Source organism: Ailuropoda melanoleuca, chromosome 8 (genome assembly GCF_002007445.2).
Source record: "Ailuropoda melanoleuca isolate Jingjing chromosome 8, ASM200744v2, whole genome shotgun sequence".
NCBI lineage: Eukaryota > Metazoa > Chordata > Mammalia > Carnivora > Ursidae > Ailuropoda > Ailuropoda melanoleuca.
Window position 1 is genome coordinate 36,297,769 of NC_048225.1, and position 21,939 is coordinate 36,319,707.

A 21,939-nucleotide genomic window follows, 5' to 3' on the forward strand; every position below is an offset into this window, starting at 1 on the left:
TACCTGGTACAATATCTAAAACAAAAAAACACCCCTCAAAGCCAACAGTGCCAAATGCTGGCAATAGCGTGGAGCAACCAGAATTCTCATATATGTTGGTGTGAATGTCAAATGATACCACCACTTTGACAAACAGTTTGGCAGTGTCACATAAAGTTAAATGTCTATTTACAATACAGCCTAACAACCCCATTCTTACTGATCTAAGAGAATTGAACACTTATGTTCACATAAAAACCTGTAGAGTGGCTGCTTCTGCAGCCATATTAGTAATCATCAAAAACGGGAGAGGCCCAAATGTCCTTCAACAGGTGAACGGATAAGCAAACTCTGTGACATCTATACAATTGAACACTACTCCGCAATAAAAGTTGCGAAATGTTGTTACAACGTGAAAGAATCTCAAATACATGTTGCTAAGTAGAAGTAGCCAAACTCAAAAGGTGACACTTTGTAGAATTCTACTCCCCTGACATTTTAGAAAAGACAAACTATAGGGATGGAGAACAGATCACTGCCAGATGTGGGTATAACAAAAAGGGTTTGTCATGCAATATGCCCTTCAAAATTCAGTATTCAGGAGCCCAGTGGTCTGACTATTTGGCAGGTCCTTCGGTGAAGGCTCATGAGTCTATGCGCTTCAGTCAATGTTAGTTTGTGTGTTCTGTGGCCAATCGATGTTCACCCTGGCTGCACAGAGTCTCCAACGCTGTGGGCTGTCAGCACTTTACCTTCCAACAGTGGGAGGCTGTAGCATTCCCCTGGAGGTGCCACAGTGGAACAGGCTTCATTGTCAGGTGGCACTTCTGCTCTCATGTCCCTAGGTGGCCAGTGGTTTGGGAAAGCACCAGATGAGCACATGGGCTGCCCACCGTCTCTTGGTGCAGATTGCTAAGGCCTCTGCATCCAGGCCTGGCCTTCAAGTAGACGTGCCATTTCCATTTCATGTGGGAGCTTTTTGTACCTATTAGGACTTTGGTTCAGAGAAGACCCGAAGTGGGATGAGAAGTCGTACCTTTTCCTTGGGTGTGATCATTGTTATTCACTAGGATTTGATCCCACCAATGCAGTTACTTCTCAAGGGGCTTACACTCCTCAGAGGTGGAGGAAAGTGTGAAGTGGAAAAGCCCAGAGCCCACTAAATAGTGGGGGGCTGTCACTGACAAAGGCTACAAACAGCCATCAGGTTGATGAGAGATGCCCATAACTTCACAGTTCTGAGCAGGATGGGGGACAAAGCTAGAGCTTGTTTCAGATTTAACTGAACCACTTCCAAGGCCGCCATTCATATTTAGCTGCCTTTCTGGTGACTTCATTCAGAAAATGTGTGAAAACTCCCAGGTATGTAATTTGTGGTCCCCAGCACTAAAGAAGCAATCATATGGGGGTGTCCTTTGTCATTGTGGGTTGCATAAAGTCAGTGATTCCCCTGAGAAGTTTGTGTGTCCAGAACCCAGGCCTAATCTTATTTCCATTTGAGAAAACTGAATAGTGAACCTCTGATGCCTAGATCCATTTTAATCTCAGATCAAAAGATGGCCTATGGCCTTCTCTCCCCAAAACCCTCTTGCAAGGTGGGACTTCCAATAATGGCAGTATGAAAAGGCAGAGCAAATCTTCCTATAGAAGACAATTATGAAAACTGGACGAAAATATTAAAAACAAACATTTCAAGTCACTGAAAAATACAGGCAGGTAAAAACATGAGAAGAACTTTGATCTTGAAATACTTGAATCTTAAACAAAATGGGTAGGAACTGCAAGTTGTAGCCTTCTGACGTATGGACATGTTCTCCTAACTCTCTTGCTCTCTCTTCTTCTCTCATTCTCTCCTTCCCTTTGATGATTTGATAACCACAGCCACGGTGGCTCAAGAAGGCGGGGATGGCATTCACGGTGCAGAGTAATTGAAAGTGTAGAGGGAAAATATGAAAGCAAGAGAGCAGCAGAAGCATTGAGATCCCAAATCTGACCACAAGTTGCAACAAAACCCCTGGTTGACCACTAAATTGTGAGGATGTGGGACACTCAGGAGAAACTGCTGAAAAAGCAGCAAGAACCAGACCGATCCTGGTGAATTCTGCAAGTCCACACTTTGACTGATGAATTCTTCAGTTAACACAAAGCTTAGGCAGCAGAAAGCCAAAACCTTACTGGTTTGAGGTATCGAGGGTCAGAACTTGTGGTTGGGGTGCATCTGGAAATATAGGGGAAATACCAAGAACAAGGCAACCACAGAGACAGTGAGGTCCAAATGGTAGTAGAAACTGTCCAAATCCTTGGTTGGCCCCTAAATTACACAGATGCAGGATAGATCGCTCAAGATTCAGGATAAAAATGCAGCCACTGGATACTGGAAAATGGAGCCAACACACCAGCTGTCGCATGTTGCAGGGGTTCACATTTCACAGTGTGGTCCAGGCAAGTTGGCCACTTTCTAGGAAAAAAAAATAGAGGAAATCTTCAGAAAAATAAAATAGGTTCCAGATTTGCTAAAACGTATCTGCGATATCCACTTCTCAATTAAGTATTAACAGACATGCAAAGAAAGAGAAATATGTGACTATAATGAGAAAGTCAGCAGAAATGTATTCCCAGCATATCCTGGTGTTGGATTCAGCATTCAAAGACTCCCACGCAGATCTAAGAAATGCAAAGAATTGAAGGAAAACATGTTGAAAGAATAAAAGGATATCTTGGTATTAAAGAGTGAACAGGCAGGAAATCTGAACAAAGAAATGAAATGTATAAAAAGGACCAAATAAAAATTCTCAAACTGAAACAAAAATTCAGTGGATGAGTGCAAAAGAAGGTCTTGGGAAGGCAGCGAGGTTGAATATAAATCCATAGAAATTAATCCAAAAAAAATCAGAGAAAAAGAATGAAAAATGAATAAATCCTTAGAAACCCATGGAAGAACATATAAAAGGCAATAAGCAATAGACAATCAATTGGAGTTCAAAAATAAGGAGAAGGACAGAAAAGAGCAGAAAAAAAGACTTGAAGAAATCGCATTTGAAAGGCTCCCAACTTTAGCATATAGACCCAAGATGCTCAAAACACCAAGAGAGACCACGTAGGCACGTCACTGCACACGGATGGAAACCAATGATAGGGAAAAAATCTGGAAAACAGCAGGAGATAATGACACCTTATGTATAGGGTGTGGTGGTTTTAAAATGTTCGCAAACTCTTTAATTTTCCTCCTCTCAAGAGGTCAAACTAATTCCTTTCCTCTGAGTGTGGACGGGACTCTGACTCACTTCTAATGAAGAGAATAAAGTGGTTGTGTGACTTTAGAGATAAGGCCATAAAAGTGTCTGTGGTCTTTGTGCTCTTGTTCTCTCCTTCTCTTTGATCATTTGTTTTAGAAGAAGCCAGGTGCCGTGCCATAAAGACACTCACGTGTGGCAATGGCCATGTAGCCGAAGGCCAGGGCTCCCAGCTAAGCGGCCAGCAAGGAACTGGAGCGTCCAGGCAAGAGCCCCAGGTGTGAGCTTGCACACATCCTCCAGCCCCCGTCAAGCCCTCTCATCATTGCAACTCCCGACAACATATTGACGGTAACCTAATGAGACACCTTAACCAGAACCTCCCAGCTAAATTGCTCTCAGAATTCGGACCCTCGGAAACGCATTGAGATAATAAATGTTCACTGTTTCTGTCTCGTTTTTTTAATAATTTGTTACACAGAAGTAGATAACTAGTACAGGGTTTGGTGTCTGGAAATGGGACGTTGTCACAGCAAAAAAATTAAAATAAGGTGATAGATTTGGAATCAGGCGATGGGTAGAAGCTGGACTTTGAAGTGAGTTTTTAGAAGAATTAGATTTACATAAATACCCGAAATTTTCAGTAAAAGGCAAGACAGTACAAATAAAAGAAGGCCTAGAGAACCCTAAAATTCTTCTGCGACTGGAGACTTGGGGCAGGATTGGGAAACACAAATACAGTTATGGGATGGGTATGGGAAAACCATTAGAGAACCTTCAAGAAGAAAGCAGGCTGAGATACTCGTGCAGCTGCTAACACAGGCCATCCTTCATGGAACAAGATGGGTCATTAATCGTGCAAAACTAAGATCCCAAGTATGTAGCCAAGAGCCTCTGGTCCAGGGCTGGTGGATGTCTAGGCTTTCATTGTCCAGTCTTCTCTCTGGCCTCTCACATGATGTTTTCTTCCCACAGGAGAAAAGGAAGGGGGCTATGCTCAGATGCAAGTGAGTTTGGGTCAGGGCGTTGATCCCTGACACCCTTAGGCCCATGGGGGGGGTGGGCCACCGCGTGATTCCTCGCTTAGTTACAACTCTGGGCTTGGACCACAGCCCATTGTTGTTCTACTCCAGGCAGTGACAGTGCCTAAGGCTCTGATGTGTCTCTCAGGGTGCCTAAAGGTGAGACCCTGGACGGCCCAGAGTAGGGGAGGGGTTGGGGCAGAGGGGATACAATGGGGTCATGAAGATTCTTTGATTGGGACATGTTAGGCATGTAATGGACTGCTGAGAATGTCAACACTTGTGTGACCGGGACTCCTGGGTGGCTCAGTCGATTAAGCGTCTGCCTTCTGCTCAGGTCATGATCCTGGGGTTCCAGGATTGAGTCCCACATGGGGCTCCCTGCACAGCAGGGAGCCTGCTTCTCCCTCTGCCTCCTGCTCCCCCTGCTTGTGCGCGCACACTCTCTCTCCCTCTCTCTCTCTCTGACAAATAAATAAATCGTTAAAAAAACAAAAACAAAAAACACTTGTGTGACCCACCTGAATTCGTTCATGATTACTTTTTTCTACAGTGGGAGACAGCTGCCTTGTGTCACACTGGTGATGCAAGAATTGCTCCCACTGCCACTGCGTGACTTCCGGATCCCCTGACTTCTCTTTCTGCCTCTGGCATCTGGACATGTCTGTGTTCTTATTACCATGGCGCAAGGAACTGGGGAGACTGGCCCACCACAGCCCACAAGGACCCCCTCCCCACACTGACCTACACATTTCTTCCCTCATAAGTTTCTGGTTCCAGCAGAAGCGGGGCTGGGCTGTCTCTGTCCCCGTTTTTACTTCATGTCACACTGAGTAATAATGTCTTACTTCCCTATTTAAAAGTCCGATTATGAATTTCTTTTTTCTACTTCTTGTCATGTGGGGTTGATGGGTTAATAAAGGAGAAGATTCGTAAAGATTGAGACAGGAAATAAGGGGAAGCACTGAGAACCTTCCAGAATCTGCATGTTTGCTGTGCCGAGTCTGTTTCCGGCGGGGACAGGAGAGGCCGTGAGGAGCCTCGCATGGATGGGGCCTGTGTGGGCTTTCACCACGGTCACTCCTGGGCAGGGTCATCTTCTCTGCTCCTTTGTCCTTGTCCCTTCAGTAGAAACTTGTTGCACTAGGAATGTGATCAGAGGGACTTAGATGTCATGGGGACCTTGTCACGTTTCCAAGTCCCTGGGCAGCAAGGGGCTCCTGTAGCTGGGTCCGCCTACGTTCAGGCCTGGGTCCAGCCCTCAGCTTCTATCTTTTGTGTATTTATGTTTTGCTTCTGTGGGTTCTTTTGGATTCTGCCTCCTCTTTTTCACGTGTAGAGTTCTGGTCTCATTTTCCTCTGGGCTTTCCCCATCTCTGACAGCAGGAGGAGTCCTCCTGCCTGTCGTTTTCCTTACCAGTCCCAGGGAACCCCTGCACTCAGGCCTCTAGCATCGAGAGAGTCATTTTCACACTCACCCAACTCTTGCTCTCCTTCCAGGGCTGTGTCCTGCGTTATTTTTTCCAACTTCACCGATCTTTTTTTAAAGAATCATATTCTGGAATTAGTAGAGAGGAGGAATCCAATAGTTTTTCATCTTAATTAAATTCCTGTTGGGTTCCTACCTTCTCTGCAATTTGCCCCCTTCCTCTGCCCTTCACTCCAGTTATCCATGTGCTGGCTCTTGTGCAAACTCATGGATTTATAAGACAGAATCTAATTTAGATTCACAGTTGGTTAGAAAATAGGACCCATAAACCTAGGATCATCTTTTCTAAAGAGAGAAATGTAATTCTGTGCTGTGCATGAGGGTTGGTGTGGAGGGAGGAGCTGAACAGAGGGAGGGAGAGCAGCACTTGAGAAAGCACAGGCAGCATTGATGGCAAGGGGAGTGGATGTGTCCTGTAGCTGCCACAGAACAACATTTGGCCTAAGGTCGCATTAATAAAGGTATTGCCTCCAGAGCAGGGAGGTGTTCTACACTGATTATTCATTCAACTGATATTTGTTGTGTGACAGGTATATGACAGACTCTTTTTGATGTAGGAAACTTCAGTGGGGGGAAAAAACAGGTAAACATTGCCAGCCTTGTGGAGCATATGGTCTATTGCATAGACCATATGCTATGGTCTGTAGGGGCAGGCTGTATACCATAAGCATAGTAAATAAGGAAAGGGTTTACGTTAGAAGTTGGTCGTTGCTTTGAGGAAGTTGATCCAGAGTATAAGCGTGGGAAGAGGAAGATGGCCATCTTACTAGTGTGGTTAGTGTGAGCCTTGATGAGAAGATGACCTTTGAGTAAAAATTTCAAAGACATAAATTATGCAAGAGGATATCTTGGGAAGTTTTTTCTAGGCAGGGAGAACCTCCAGTGCAAAGGCATGGGTGGGAACGTCTGTGTTCAAGGAAGAGCGAGGAGGCTGGTGTGTGGCTGGAGTGGAGAGTAACAGACATGAGGTCTGATGTCTGATTACCTCATGTAGGCCTCAATGATAGTAAGGGTTTTGACTTTTTTGTGAGTAAGACTCAGAGTTATAATATAGTTTTTAACAGAAGACAGACCTGCTGCAACAGCTCTTTGGAAGCCTGAGTCTGGCTGCTGTTTGGAACGGAGAGGTCAAGGTTGAGTGTCAAGCAGAGAAAACTGCAGAATACTGGTAAAGCGTTCAGGCTAGAGAGGTTGGTTGCTTTGTCTGGGGTGTGAGCAGAGAGAATAACAGGAAGTGATTGGATTCTGGACATATTCAAAGATGGACTTTGCATCTTTTCTTAATGGATCAAATGTGGGTTATTAGAAAGAGGCATCAAGGAGGGCACCCAAAATTTCAGACTGTGCATGTTTCTACATATTTCCATGTGGAGTGCTTTCGGTGAAAATGGGGAAGACTCTGGAAGAAGCACATTTGATGAAGTGGTATCACAGGCATCCAATTTAAGAAAGTTGAAACCGAGGTGTCTATTAGAAAGTGCAAACGAGATTAGCAGTTGGGTATACGAGTTTGAGTCCAGGTGAGATGTGTTGGCTGGAGAGATAGAGGTGAGAGATGATGTCATAGAAATGATATGTAAAGCCTTGAGAATAGGGGCGCCTGGGGGCTCAGTTGGTTAAGCATCTACCTTAGGCTCAGGTCATGATCCCAGGGTTCTGGGCTCAAGTCTCGCCTCGGGCTCCTTGCTCAGCAGGGAGCCTACTTCTCTTTTTCCCTCTGCCCATGCTCATGGTCTCTCTCTATCTCAAATAAATAAATAAAATCTTAAAAAAAAAAAATAAAGCCTTGAGAATGGATGAGGTACCAAGCGAGTAATGGCTTAAGAAGAGAAAGGAACAACAATTGAACCCTGGAACCTCCAGCACAAAACAAGCCATACAATTTTGGCACTGCGTGTAGAAATCACATAGACCAGGGAGTTCCAGCCTTTATTTTTTTTTTTTTAAGATTTATTTACTGTGAGAGAGAGAATGTGAGTGCAAGAGGGAGAAGCAGAGGGAGAGGGACAAGCAGACTCCCTGCTGAGCAGGGAGCCTGACGCAGGGCTCGATCCCAGGACCCTGAGATCATGACCTGAGCCAAAATCAAGAGTTGGATGCTCAACTGACTGAGCCACCCAGGTGCCCTGAGTCCCAGCCTTTAGTGGGCACAGGACTCACCAGGACCTCTCATTAAGATCCAGACAGTCTGGAGTAGAGCCCGAGATTCAAATTTATAATAGGCTTGGCACTGACCCTGCTGGTGTTTGGATCACACATTTGTAGCAAGGATGCAGACCAGGATTCCTACACGGCTGTGCATCAGCCTCATGCAGGGCTGGCTAAGTGATTCCTGAGCTCTGGTCTCAACGTTGTAAGATGGCGGATCTGGGAAGAGGCCTGAGTATTTTGCAATAAACCCACAAGCAATTTTGGCCCTCAGCCAGATCAGGAACCATTGAGGTCAGTGATCAGAGAGCCTTCAGGGTGGGGAAGGGTCTTAAGTCCACATTTAAATGTTATTTTTTTATGTGAAGAAAAAGTCAAGATGTAGGCTAGGAGATATAGGGTGTTTTCTCTATCATGGAGTATAGCCAGGTGGGAGATTTAGGAAGTGATCATCAGCTCAACATGAAGAAAATCTCTGAGTTGCTAAGAGAGTAGATCTTAAATGTACTCACCACAAAAAAGAAACAGTAATTATGTAACTTGCAGGTGCTAGCTAACACTGGGATGGATATCACTTTGCAATATATAAGTGTACCAAATCAACAGGTGTACATCTTAAACTTACACAATGTTGTATGTCAACTGCATCTCATAAAACAAAACAAAACAAAACAAAAATCTCTGAATCCTTGCTGAGACTATTCCTTCCATGAATTTCTCTTTCACTACTTGATGTGAACAACAGATTCCAAGTTGTTCTAATTGAAATAGAGAGAGAGAGATTTATTTTTATTTATTATATATATATGTATGTATGTATATACACATACATATATACACATGCCTTGTTTTATTTCAGGGAATACCACAGAACAGGCTTGAGGCTACACAGCCAGGAACAGAATCCAAAATACCACCCTATGTGGTTTCACATAGGAATTTATAATAAGCCCCTGCTGCGGAGCACAAATGCCATTGTCCACAACACTGACCCTGAAGATGCTGGACACTGGACCTTGTGGTAAGGATTGCTGTCCCTGATGCTCCTGGCAACTGAATGACACTTTGCAACTCACATCACCTGTGCCAAAAGCATGCTACACTGTCCCAGCCTATCTGTCACCATGTCCTGAGTCAGAGGCTGGCATATGGTCACCTGAATACTGGGACCTCATGCTCTGTTCAATGCAAGAGTGTTTGGGAAGGTGAGTTTTCCTCTCTTATGGAGGAAAGTGGACTCTGCTTCCTACCAAGACTCTGTAAGTGTGGAATTCTAATGTGGGAACAGGGTACAGGTTCTAGGGGTGGAGCTTGGAGGTAAGCGATGGAAAAAAGAATGGTAAATCTAAATTTTTGGAGCAATGATCTGAGATCTAGACCTTGATCTGGTACCTTGTAGGCACTTGGGTTTGGTTGAATGAATGAGTGACTAATGAACGACATCTTTCAATGTATTCCCTAGATAGCCTGTTATAGGGCCCCCTTTTTGTCTACTCCAGTTTATACAAATAAGTGGAGTGGCAAATAAATTGAATGATGAAATGTTACTCAGAGTCTCCTTGCCTTTGTCCGTTGCTAAAATTAAAAGAACAAGATCTACAAGATTTCAGAGGATCTGTATATATATACCCTGATATTTTATATTAACTTGTCTAGTTCTCTTTATGTGCACATATTTCCGGGGAGAGTATCGACAACATTTAACAGTTTGGCTGTGGTCCCAGCAAAAGTCTAAGAAATCACCCTAGCTTAGACATCGTGCTACGCAATCTCTGCCCCATGAAGAGCATGACATGACGTAAGTGCTCATCTTCTTTTGGCAATCACCAGTCTGGGACACGATAAGGCAGAGGTTTAATTGCTTATACCCACTTTCAATTCCCGTCTGCATCTTGATAACAAATAGTTCACAAACCAGCACTGGCTTACAGAAGACACAAAGTAGCACTGGTTTAGGTAGACCTGTATTCCAGGACCTGTCCTGGTGTCAGTTAAAGAAGAGGAGTGAATAAATAGTTAATGGGATTCCATGTCCAGTAACATGGTAGACTAGATTTTTAAGTCACCTATTCCACTAAAAATAATTGATAAAATAGAACATCTTAAAGTAGAGTACAATTATCAAGAGAATAATCATTTAGTCCGAAAATATAAACGTGGGCAACAATCCAGAGAGAAAAGTTGGTTGTATCCTTACGGTATTTGCCAGATCTGGAAAAATCTTAGCTACGGCCATCTCAGGCTCACGAGTTATAGCAAACAGGAAATGATGCCCAGAGCTTATTCATGTGGGGAGCATATGAGATACCCCCTCCCTGAAAATCTGAGAATGCAAGATTCATATTCTCAGAGTAAGGGTGAAACAAAACAAAATCTGCTCTATCTTCTAATACAAGAGTTTTCTAAGGAAATTTGCAGTTGAGACAGCAAAAACAAAAAGAATAAACAACTGTTGTGGGGGAATTTGCCATCATGAGCTAACCCTTCTGTGGTCTGTAGGCTAAATTTGCTTTACCGTTTGGGCCACAATAACCTCATACCATGGTTTCATTTTATAGTGGCCCTGGATTTGTAATGACCCAAAAATTGGAAGAAAGAAACAAAAATCCCTAGAGAAATCTGTATTTAACCTAGGTGTCAAAGAATTTACACAAATAATTTCATAAGAAAAAAAGAGTAACTTACAGCAAGAAATGAATAAGTATAAATGGGAAAAAACTATGATTGAGAATCAGTAGAAAGAATACATAGGAAAAAGAAGTTAATAAAAATTCACTATTGAAATTGTGAGACACAGAACATAACATAATCAAAATTTTATATAAGTACATAATATAAATATATATTATATATGATAAAAAGAAAAAAATTAAAAATGCCTGCTGAAAAAATGACAGAAGAGCTACTTAGAAAATAACTCGGAGGGGTGCCTGGGTGGCGCAGTCGTTAAGCATCTGCCTTCAGCCCAGAGCTTGATCCCAGTGTTCTGGAATCCAGCCCCACATCAGGCTACTCCATTGGGAGCCTGCTTCTTCCTCTCCCACTCCCCCTGCTTGTGTTCCTTCTCTCGCTGGCTGCCTCTCTGTCAAATAAATAAATAAAATCTTTAAAAAAAAAAAAAAAGAAAAGAACTCGGAAACATAGTGCAATATCAAATAATTTAAAAATTGTAGTAGAAAACATCCACTTAATAAAAAAGGAGTCAGTATAAGAGGAAGGAAAGTACATGAGAAACACAGAACACAAAAAGTAAAGTGGCATCGTAAATCCAACTATACCAGTATTCACATTAAATGTAAATGGATTAGGGGCACCTGGGTGGCACAGCGGTTAGGCGTCTGCCTTCGGCTCAGGGCGTGATCCCGGCGTTATAGGATCGAGCCCCGCATTGGGCTCCTCTGCTATTAGCCTGCTTCTTCCTCTCCCACTCCCCTTGCTTATGTTCCCTCTCTTGCTGGTTGTCTCTATCTCTGTCAAATAAATAAATAAAATCTTTAAAAAATGAATAAATAAATAAATAAATAAATGTAAATGGATTAAACAAGTCAAAGTGCAGATAGTTAGACTGAAAACCAAACAAGAACCAACTACGCTGTCTATAGCAGACACACTTGAGATTTAATTACAAATAGATTAAAATTAAAGGGATGGGAAAAGATACCCCAGGCAAACAGCAACTGTAAGAAAGCTAGAGTAGACAAAAGAGACTTTTTTAAAAATATGCGTAGAGATAACAGGGACATTCTATACTGATAAAAGGGTTAATCCATCAGAAAAATAAAACAATTATAAACATATGTGCACCTAATTACCAAGTACCAAATACATGAAAACAAAACTGACAGAAATTAAGAGAGAAATAGACAATACGACAATAATAGTTGGAGACCAATATATCACTTTCAATAACGGATAAGACAACTATCCAGAAGGTCAACAATAACAAAAAAAGAAGACTTGAACAATACCGCGAAGCAACAGGACAAACTAACAGACATTTCCAGAACACTTCACCCAACAACATGAGAATATACATTCTCCTCAAGTGCATATGGGACATTCTTCAGGATAAACCATTGCTAGGCCACAAACCTCTATAAATTTAAAATGATAGAAATAACATAAAATATGTTCTCTTATCACAGTGGCATGGAATTAGAAATTTATCTACAACTGAAAGAAATTTAAGAAGCTCACAAATATGTGGAAATTAAACAATGCACTTTTATGGCACCAGGATCAAAGAAGATATCAAAAGGAGATTAGAAAATACTTTGAGATTAATGGAAATGAAAATACAACATACCAAAATCTATGGGATGCTACTAAAGCAACACTGAGAAGGAAATTCATAGCTGTAAATGTATACATTAAAAAAAAGAAACATCTCTAAACAATTACCTAAACTTCCATCTTACATCAAAGGAAAAAGAGAAGCAAACCGAACCAAAAGTAAGCAGAAAGAAGGGAAAAGTAAAGATTAGTGGGGAAATTAATGAAATAAAGGAAATATACAAGAAATACAGGAAATTAACTAAATCAAATTTGGTCCTTTGAAAGAGCAATAAAAGTAACAAATCTTCACCTAGACTCAAAACAAAAAAAAATAAAAATAAAAGAGAGAGGAAGAAAGAAAGAAAGAAAGAAAGAAAGAAAGAAAGAAAGAAAGAAAGAAAGGGCGAGCAGGCTAATTACTAGGATCAGCAATGAAAGAGGGGACATTATGACTGACAATACAGAAATAAAGAGACTTATAAAAGAATACTATGAACAATTATATACCAAGAAATTAGATCACCTAGATAAAATAGACAAAATTCACAGAAAGACAAAAAACTAAAGCTGATTCAAGGAGAAATAGGCAGTATGAATATATCTGTAACAAGTTAAAAGATTGAATAAATCAGTAATCAAAAACTATCCTCTGCCCCTGACCAAAAAAAAGCCTAGGACCAAATGGCTTCACTGGTGAATTCTACCAAATACTTAAAGAAGAATTAATAATGACTGTTTACAAACACTTCCAAAAAGAAGAGGAGGGAACACTACCAGCTCACTCTGTGAGGTCAGTATTAATCAGACACCAAAACCAGACAAAGATATCACAAGGATAGAAAAGCCAATATCTGAGTATAGACACAGAAATCCTCAACAAAATATAGCGAATTAAATCCAGCAACATATAAAAAGAAATATACACATGACTAAGTGGAATTTATTCCAGGAATGTAAACTTGGCTTAACGACCAAAAAAATCAATTAACATAATATACCATATTAATAAAAAAGACAATTCCATGCTTACCTCAATAGATGGAGAAAATAACATTCCATAAAATCTGACACCCTTCTATGACAAAAAACACTCAACAAACTAGTTTTAGAAGGAAATTTTCTCAATCTGATTAAGGACATTCATGAAAATCCTACAGCAAACATCATACGTAATGGCAAAACACTGGTTGTTTCCTCCTAAGGTCAGCAATAGGACAGAGTTACTACAAATAAAGCCTGGTTCAGCATTCTAGTTTTTATAGTCTTATTGACCCTTACATTTTTACAACCTCTCAAAACTAATCGTAGCCTGAGTGAGGGCCTCACCAGTGGGTTTTGGTACCATAGTCTGTGGGATTCCTGAATCAGAGAGTCCTGGGAACTTCTCTTCTCTACCCCCTGACCATTTTACTTACTCTTGGGCAAAAGGCTTTGGGTCCACAGCTAAAAGTTGAGCAAGGGACCCAGGCCCTTCGGTGACTCTTCAACTTGAGTAATCGGCCTGTTGCCTCCAGGGGATTGCTGGTCAGTTTTCTCCTTGCAATCCTTGCCTTCTAACTTTCTGAGCTTCTCCAGACAGGAGTAAATAAAGTAGACTTGTTTGGGGCCCTTTAATGGTAGGAGACCAGTAGGGAGTCCCTTTGTCCCACCCAACATTAAGTGGTGCTGTATTAAATTGTGTTAACCCCATCAATATCCATTTTATTCATCCTATTTTTTAAGTTTATTTATTTATTGTTTATTTATTTATTTATATCCCTACATTCAACGTGGGGCTCGAACTCATGACCCTGAGATCAAGAGTCACAGGCTCCTCCAACTGAGCCCATCAGGCGCCCTTATTCATTCCATTTTTAAATAAACATCCAAAGATTTCTACCCTGCAGGGATGAGACGAGTCTCATGGCCTACCCCTTTCTGTTTCCTCTTTGTTTCACTCCTATCAATACTCGCTTTATTCACTTCACTTCTTACTAACTGCTTTAAAATGTCCACCACTAGGCAAGGAGAAAGTTCCTGGGCCACAATGGAGGGGACTCATCAGAAGGGTGCCCGAGCAGCAACATTGCACCCCAAACCAGCAGGGCAGCTCTGCTCCATCTGTTTCACATAGTGGTGCTCCATACGGAGTTTTATTTAAAAATTAGATTCTTCTCCTTAAAGAAATAGGTGTGAAACCATTCATAGAGCCTTTTTCCTTACTTTTGAGCAAGAAACTACTTAAGGAATCCTATACAGAAACTTAAAGATTTAGAATGGCAGTGGTCCACCCCCCCTGCACTCAAGACTGTGCAAAGTGAAAACAAGTGGCCTTGGAGTCCAAGAGAATCGAGCCTAGCTCTGCAGAGATGAGATGGGTGGCCTTAAGCAAGTAATTGGTCCCTTTGTTATCTGTAAAATGGGGATCATAAAAGTTAATTCACAGAGAGTGTTGTGATTGTAAAATGGGATAAGACACATGAAAAAGTATCCAGCTTAGATAGCCACATTGCAGGTGCGGTAAAGTTCACCTTCTCTTTGCTTCTTTTCCCCCTTAGGGAAACTATGTACTCTCCCTGTGAAAGGAATTTCTCTCCTACTTTATGGTACAAAACCTATTTTCTCTTTGGGCTCCTGCAAAGATAAAAGATGCTGATATCATCCTGAACAATGAGCCCGCATGTGTTACAGAAAATTATTTTATTTATTTTGTACTTGTATGCTTTCTGTTCCCTCCATATGGTTCCACCAGGAGAACTTGAACTTTGTATGCGTGGTATTTTATCCCCAGCAACTAATCTGGACCCAGTGCCTGGCAAAATTATTTGTTAGATGATTGAAGATGCTTGAAGACCAGGAGAAAACTCCCCAAAGCTTTTTCTTCTCTGTTTAATACTGTCCCATTGCTTCACTTTTTTTTTTTTATAAAGAACTTACATTCCAACTCTTTAATCATGTTTCTCAAATGACTCAACAATTTTGGCAATTATGAAAGCAGATTACTGAAGTAAGACAAAATCATTCACTCTCATGCATTATGACACACTAAAACTTATATCTTGCTTACTTAGTTCAACTTGCTCATTGCTTCAAGTCTAGTCTGGGACTAGTATACTTATTAAATAAAGCAAGATATTACATCCATAATCCCAAAAGAATGCAAATGGAATTTCAAGCAGTTTGGCAGGGTTGCCAAAGCTGATGTCTAAATAATTGTGGTTTGTGGTTTATGATATAAGCTACATGCTTAGGGAATTACTAGGTCATAAAGGACCCTGGTAAACCTGTAAAGAAGGAATAGAGTATGACTAATTTCCAAGAGTAATCTATAATATTTTCAATTATTTTATTTATTATGAAATAACAAAAGAAGTTTAGAACTTTATTAGTCATTCTAGAGGACTGCTGGCAAATAAAATGCTTTCAAGTAGCATAAGACAGATTAATGAGTAGAGTCATTCGTTCCTTTTTCCAAGAGGAGTTTATCTGTTAAGACTGGAGGAAGACTAAATATAATATGGAAAAGTATAAAAAGAAAGAAACAAATGGATTTGTTATTGAAATTTTAAAAAATGTATCTGCATTACTAAGCGTTCTTTGTTCAGATATGCATGAAGCATGATAAATAGAAGCTCATTTAAAAGTGTAACTCAGAAAATAGTGCTGGCAGTGTTTTTGCCCTGAAAACTCAAACAGATACACTGCTAAGTGGAAACAAAGAATTCTGTAGTCAGTCTCACTGATTTGCTTTACAGAATAAGAATTAAGGAGCAAAGCTGCCTGTACTATATGAATTAATGATCTTAATATCATCTCAGTCCTTCTCAATGAATGAATAACAGGACGTGCCCGGTTATTTGCATGGAGTTGTCTACTCCAGCCTTCCTAGGCGTCCTGCCCCAAACAGTAGTATCGACTTAAAGCCAAAAATGGTTCCAGGCAAAGTTGGCACAAGGGCTGAGTTTGTCTCCTGGGTAAGGGTATCTTGAACCATTTTCTTTCCAGTATATCAAGAAAAAGGACAGGGGCGCCTGGGTGGCACAGCGGTTAAGCGTCTGCCTTCGGCTCAGGGCGTGATCCCGGCGTTATGGGATCGAGCCCCACATCAGGCTCTTCTGCTGTGAGCCTGCTTCTTCCTCTCCCACTCCCCCTACTTGTGTTCTCTCTCTCGCTGGCTGTCTCTATCTCTGTCAAAAAAATAAAATAAAAAAATCTTTAAAAAAAAAAAAGAAAAAGAAAAAGGACAGTATTGTCAGACCTTTAAATACCAACAACAACAAAGAATGTAGAGGTAGTAACTAAGGCAACAATAAAATCATTTCTTGGGGCACCTGGGTGACTCAGTCAGTTAAGCATCTGACTCTTGAGTTCAACTCAGGTCATGATCTCAGGGTCATAAGATTGAGCCCCAAGTCAGACTCTGCACTGGGTATGGAGCCTGCTTAAAATTCCCTCTCTTCCTCTCCCTCTTCCCCTCCCCCACCCCACTTGCACGCTCTTGCTCTCTCTCAAAATAATAATAATAATAATAATAATAATAATAATTTCTTCTTAATTTTTAGGACATAAATACCTGGGAGATTATGGTAAAGTGGCACAGTTCAAGGGACAAACTTAAATAACCCACCTCTTACCATAAGATCCAGGAAATGAGCTCCTTAGTATTTACTCAAAAGAGTTGAACACTTATATCCATACAAAAGCTGCTTAAGGATGTTTATCACAGCCTTGCTCATAATCATAACTGCCAAAACTCAGAAGGAATCAAGATGTCCTTTGGTAGGTGAATGGATAGAGAAACCATGGTATACCCAGACAATGGAACATTATTCAGAAATTGGCTCTCAAGCCATGAAAAGACATGGAAGAATCTTAAATGCATATTACTAAGGGAAAGAAGCCAATCTGAAAAGGCTAATACTGTATGAGTCTGACCATATGATGTTATAGAAAGCAAAACTATAGAGGCAGTAAAAAGATCAGTGGTTGCCAGGGGTTTGAGGGGTGAGAGGAGGAACAGATGAAATAGAGGATTTTTAAGGCAGTGAAACTACTCTGTATGAAACTATAATGGTGGATGCATATCATTACACATTTGTCCAAACTCATAAAATGTATACCACAAAAGTGAGCCCTAATGTAAACTGCAGACTTTGGGGGGTTATGATGTATCAGTGTAGGTTCATCAGTTGTAACAAATGTATCACTCTAGTGGGGGATATTGATAAGGAGGGAGACAATGCATGCTGGGGGAGGGGACAACTGGGAAATCTCTGTACTTTCCTGTCAATTTTGCTGTGAAACTAAAACTGCTCTAAAATATAAAGTCTAGGGGTGCCTGGGTGGCTCAGTTGTTAAGCGTCTGCCTTCGGCTCAGGGCATGATCCCAGAGTCCTGGGATCGAGCCCCACATCGGGCTCCTCTGCTGGGAGCCTGCTTCTTCCTCTCCCACTCCCCCTGCCTGTGTTCCGTCTCTCGCTGCCTGTCTCTCTCTCTGTCAAATAAATAAATAAAATATTTTCTTAAAAAATAAATAAAATATTTTCTTAAAAAATAAATAAAATATAGTCGATTAAACACATACACACACACAGATAAAGAAAAAGAACTCGTATACAGAATATACAAAGATTTAATGGAATGCTATTCATCAATAAAAAGGAACAACTTAAAATAAGAGGAAATCAGAGGAGACAAAGCATAAGAGACCCTTAACTCTAGGGACACCTGGGTGGCTCAGTTGGTTAAGCAACTGCCGTCAGCTCAGGTCAAATCCCAGGGTCCTGGGATTGAGCCCCACATCGGGCTCCCTGCTCTGCAGGGGAGCCTGCTTCTCCCTCTCCCTCTGCCTGCTGCTCCCCCTGCTTGTGCTCTCTCTCTCTCTCTGTCAAATTTAAAAAAAAAAGAGAGAGAGAGAGAGAGAGAGACCTTAACTCTAGGAAACAAACTGAGAGCTGCTAGAGGAGTAGTGGGTGGGAGGGATGGGGTAAACGGGTGATAGGCATTATAGAGGGCACGTGATGTAATGAGCACTGGGTGTTATACGCAACTGATGAAGCCCTGAACTCTACCTCTGAAACTAAAAATATACTATATGTTAATTAATTGAATTTAAATAAAATAAGATTTAAAAAAAAAAAAAAGGAACTACTGATACATGCAATAATATTGAAGTGTGTCAAATGCATTATGTTAAGCAAAAGAAGCCAGATTGAAAGGCTCCCTAGTGTTCAGTTTCATTTATGATGTTTTAGAAAAAGCAAATTATAGCAGTAGAAAACAGATCAGTGGTTGTCAAAACCGGGTGGTGGTGGGAGAAACTGTGTCCAAAGAGGCAGGAAGAAAATTTGGGGAATAATGGAACTTGACCACAAGACTTGCTTCCTGGATCCTGGAGGGGCATCCACAGTGCTGGGCCATCAGAATCACTGGAGTGGATTACTTTAACTAACTGCAGTTCTTTAGGCTTCAGACATGTAAATGAACGCGGGGAGCTGAACAACTATGACGGCTATCTGCTCAGAAATCTGTAAAATGAGGAGGCAGCTGCAAAGGCCATGGCTCCTCTTTGGCATTTATTCTGGGTAAACCAAACTGAAGCCTTTGATGGTGCCCCTCACTCTTCGGAAACAATCCAAAATTCTTAGCTTCATTTATAAGGCTTTTCACCATCAGATCCTGATTTGCTCCCTAGAATGATCTCTTGCCCCCCTCCCATCCTTCCTGCCCAGCGCACCTTATCTCCTTGTCCAGAATGACACACCCCTCTTCTTTCCATTCACTCACAGCCAAAAGGGTCTTGTCCAGCTTGAACTGGGGAATCTACCACAGATGGCATAAACTTTCAATCAGCAATCCATGAGCATCAAGGCTATCCGCCAAAGTTATGATACCATTTTAAAATCCAAAATTAGGAAATGGGGAGAAATATGCATCCATGAGAAAATATTGTAAATTGGGGGATCTGGGAAAATCCAGAGCCATGGCTACAGTAAGTCAGGAGCTGAAATCAATGCTATCTTCAGCTACACATTGCTTCAGAGCCAGCACTATTTCTTCATGTGGCCAGTATTCACCATCATTCCATCCCTGAGAATGCAGAGAACTAGAAAGCTAGTGTCATGATAAGGAACCTGGCCCCAGAGGGACCAGCCAAGAAGAGTAGTTGTGATTTCCAGCCTCTCCCGCCCCAGTCTGGTTCAGAAGATCTGGAATCTTCTCTCTTCTTACCAATCTCATTGCTCTAGGGACTGGACCCCATTTCCTGCCCTCCTATCATGGGACTGTGATCCTGCTTTAAACCACATGGACTGACCATCTGAAATAGCAAGTTTGCTGTTACCCGTCTGGCGCATCGTCCTGTCCACCTGGAGACTCTGGTATTTAGTCTAGAAGATCACAACTGCTGTTAGCTTGATACCAGCCCTTACCACGAGGTCTCCAGGCTCTTGTAGATACAAGAGGTAAGGGTTGCTGGCGACCAACCAAAGGCATTGCCTCTAGTGAGTGAGTTGGCTGACCTTGTCTAACCCCCTCTCAGTCCTGGCTCCTACTTCTTTCCAAATGTCCAGACATGGAAGTCCCAGCAAGCTTCCTGGTAAGCCAGTGCTAAATATATGCCCCCATATTTCAAATTGAGAGTAGTTAAGAAGATTGCCCAGATCAGTAGCTGAGGACTAATGAAACTCATAATACACTAGGACAAAGGGGCGTACGTCACAGTCACTGCAAGACTTAGACTTAATGAAAAGCAGGATACTATAATGAAAAAAAGATTTGGAACCAAATGGAGCCAGAATCCTGGCTCAGGTATTATCTGCATAATTGTACATGATTAACCAGTTCAATTCTCAGTCTTCTTATCTCTAAAATAGGGATAATGACTGCATTTGTTAGCTATTGCTGCACAGCAAATACCTCCAAACTCTAAAACAACAAATGTTATCTCACAGATTCTGTGGGTCAGGAATGCAGGCGTGGTGCTCCTAGGGGCCTCTGATACAAGGTCTCTCCTGACGTTGCCGTTAAGATGCTAGCTGGGCCTGGGGACTCATCTGAAGGCTCCACTTGGGGAGAATTGCTTCCAAGCTCACTCATCTGGTTGGCAGCACTTAGTTCCTCTTGAGCTGTTGGACTGAGGGCAACTCACCAGAGTTGTCCAGAAGGCCTTCCTCAGTCTCATGCCACAAGGCAGCTCCCATCATGTCAGTTGGCTTCTCTCAGAGCTGGCAAGCTAGAAAGCAAGAAAGGGCTCCCAAAACAGAAAACCAAACTTTTAATAACCTAATTTCAAAGTTTCAGCCTTGCTCTTCTGCCATATTCTATTCATTAGAAATGAGGCCCTGAAGGGGCACCTGGGTGGCTCAGTCCATTGGGCATCCAACTCTTGATTTCAGCTCAGGTCATGATCTCAGGGTTGTAGGTTCGCCCACCCCCCCCCCTTGGGGAGTCTGCTTGTCCCTCTGCCTCTGACCCCCCCTTTGCTCCTCCTCTCTCAAATAAATGGTTAGATAACATCTTTAAAAAAAAAAAAAAAAGACTTGAGTCCATAAATCCAAACGACACTCAAAGGGAGATAGTTACACAAGTGCTTGGACACCAGGGGGTAGAGACAAACAGGTATCATCTTAGAGGCTGCCTACCACAATGCCTTCAATGCAAAGGGGAAAAATATATGGAAAGTACGCTGTGGGGGTTTTTTTGTGTGTTTTTTTTAAGATTTTTTATTTATTTATTTGACAGAGAGAAAGACAGTCTGCAAGAGAGGGAACACAAGCAGAGGGAGCGGGAGAGGAAGAAGCAGGCTCCCAGCAGAGGAGCCTGACGCGGGGCTCGATTCCAGGACCTTGGGATCATGCCCTGAGCCAAAGGCAGATGCCTAACGACTGAGCCACCCAGGCACCCTGCACCCTGTGTTTAGTAGAAGTCTAATAAATAATAAATATTAGTGAACTTCTGGCAAACAATTCCTGTTTAAGAGCCACAAATTTGTACCTCTCAAAAAAGGAGCCTTGTTAAATTGTTAGATAAGATTCATTTTTATCTAACGGCTTGATCACTAAGATACTTGTGCCTAATTGTATCTCGGACTAAGTTTCAGGTAGAGGAACAGAGATTTCTGAAATGTTTACCTAACCTTAGGAGAACGAGAAAAATCATAATGCAGGTGTTCCTGGTTGCTAGGAGAGCAAAATCCCTATAGAGATGAGTCGTTTTGAAGATGATACTTCACAATGACATTTATTTTTAACTGTAGTATTAGTGAAAATAATCAGGTAGGTAATTGTTGAGACCAGAGGCCGTAGCACTTGCATTTTTGGGAAGAACATAGAAAAGACTTAGTTTGTGATCTCACAAGAAATGTTCATTAACGGGGTACCTGGGTGGCTCAGTCGGTTAATAGTCTAACTCTTCATTTTGGCTCAGGTCATGATCTCAGGGTTGTGAGATGGAGCCTTGAGTCCGGCTCTGCACTCAGTGTGGAGTCTCCTTGAGATTCTCTCTCTTCCTTTCCCTCTGTCCCTCCCCCTGCTTGTGCTTTCTCAAAATAAACAAGTAAAACCTTTTTTTTAAAAAAAGAAATGTTCATTAAGTGTTGTTGAAAAGTCCATTTTTCTCCCCTCTTAAAAATAACTCAGATTAAAATGTTTAGCACTCATGGTCTAACAGGACAATTTTTTTTTAGTATATTTAGATAAAATTCAGTAATTTTTAAAAACATGAATTAGAGGGGCACCTGGGTAGCTCAGTTGGTTGGGCATTTGAGTCTTGATTTTGGCTCAGCTCATGATCTCACAGTCTTGGGATCGAGCCT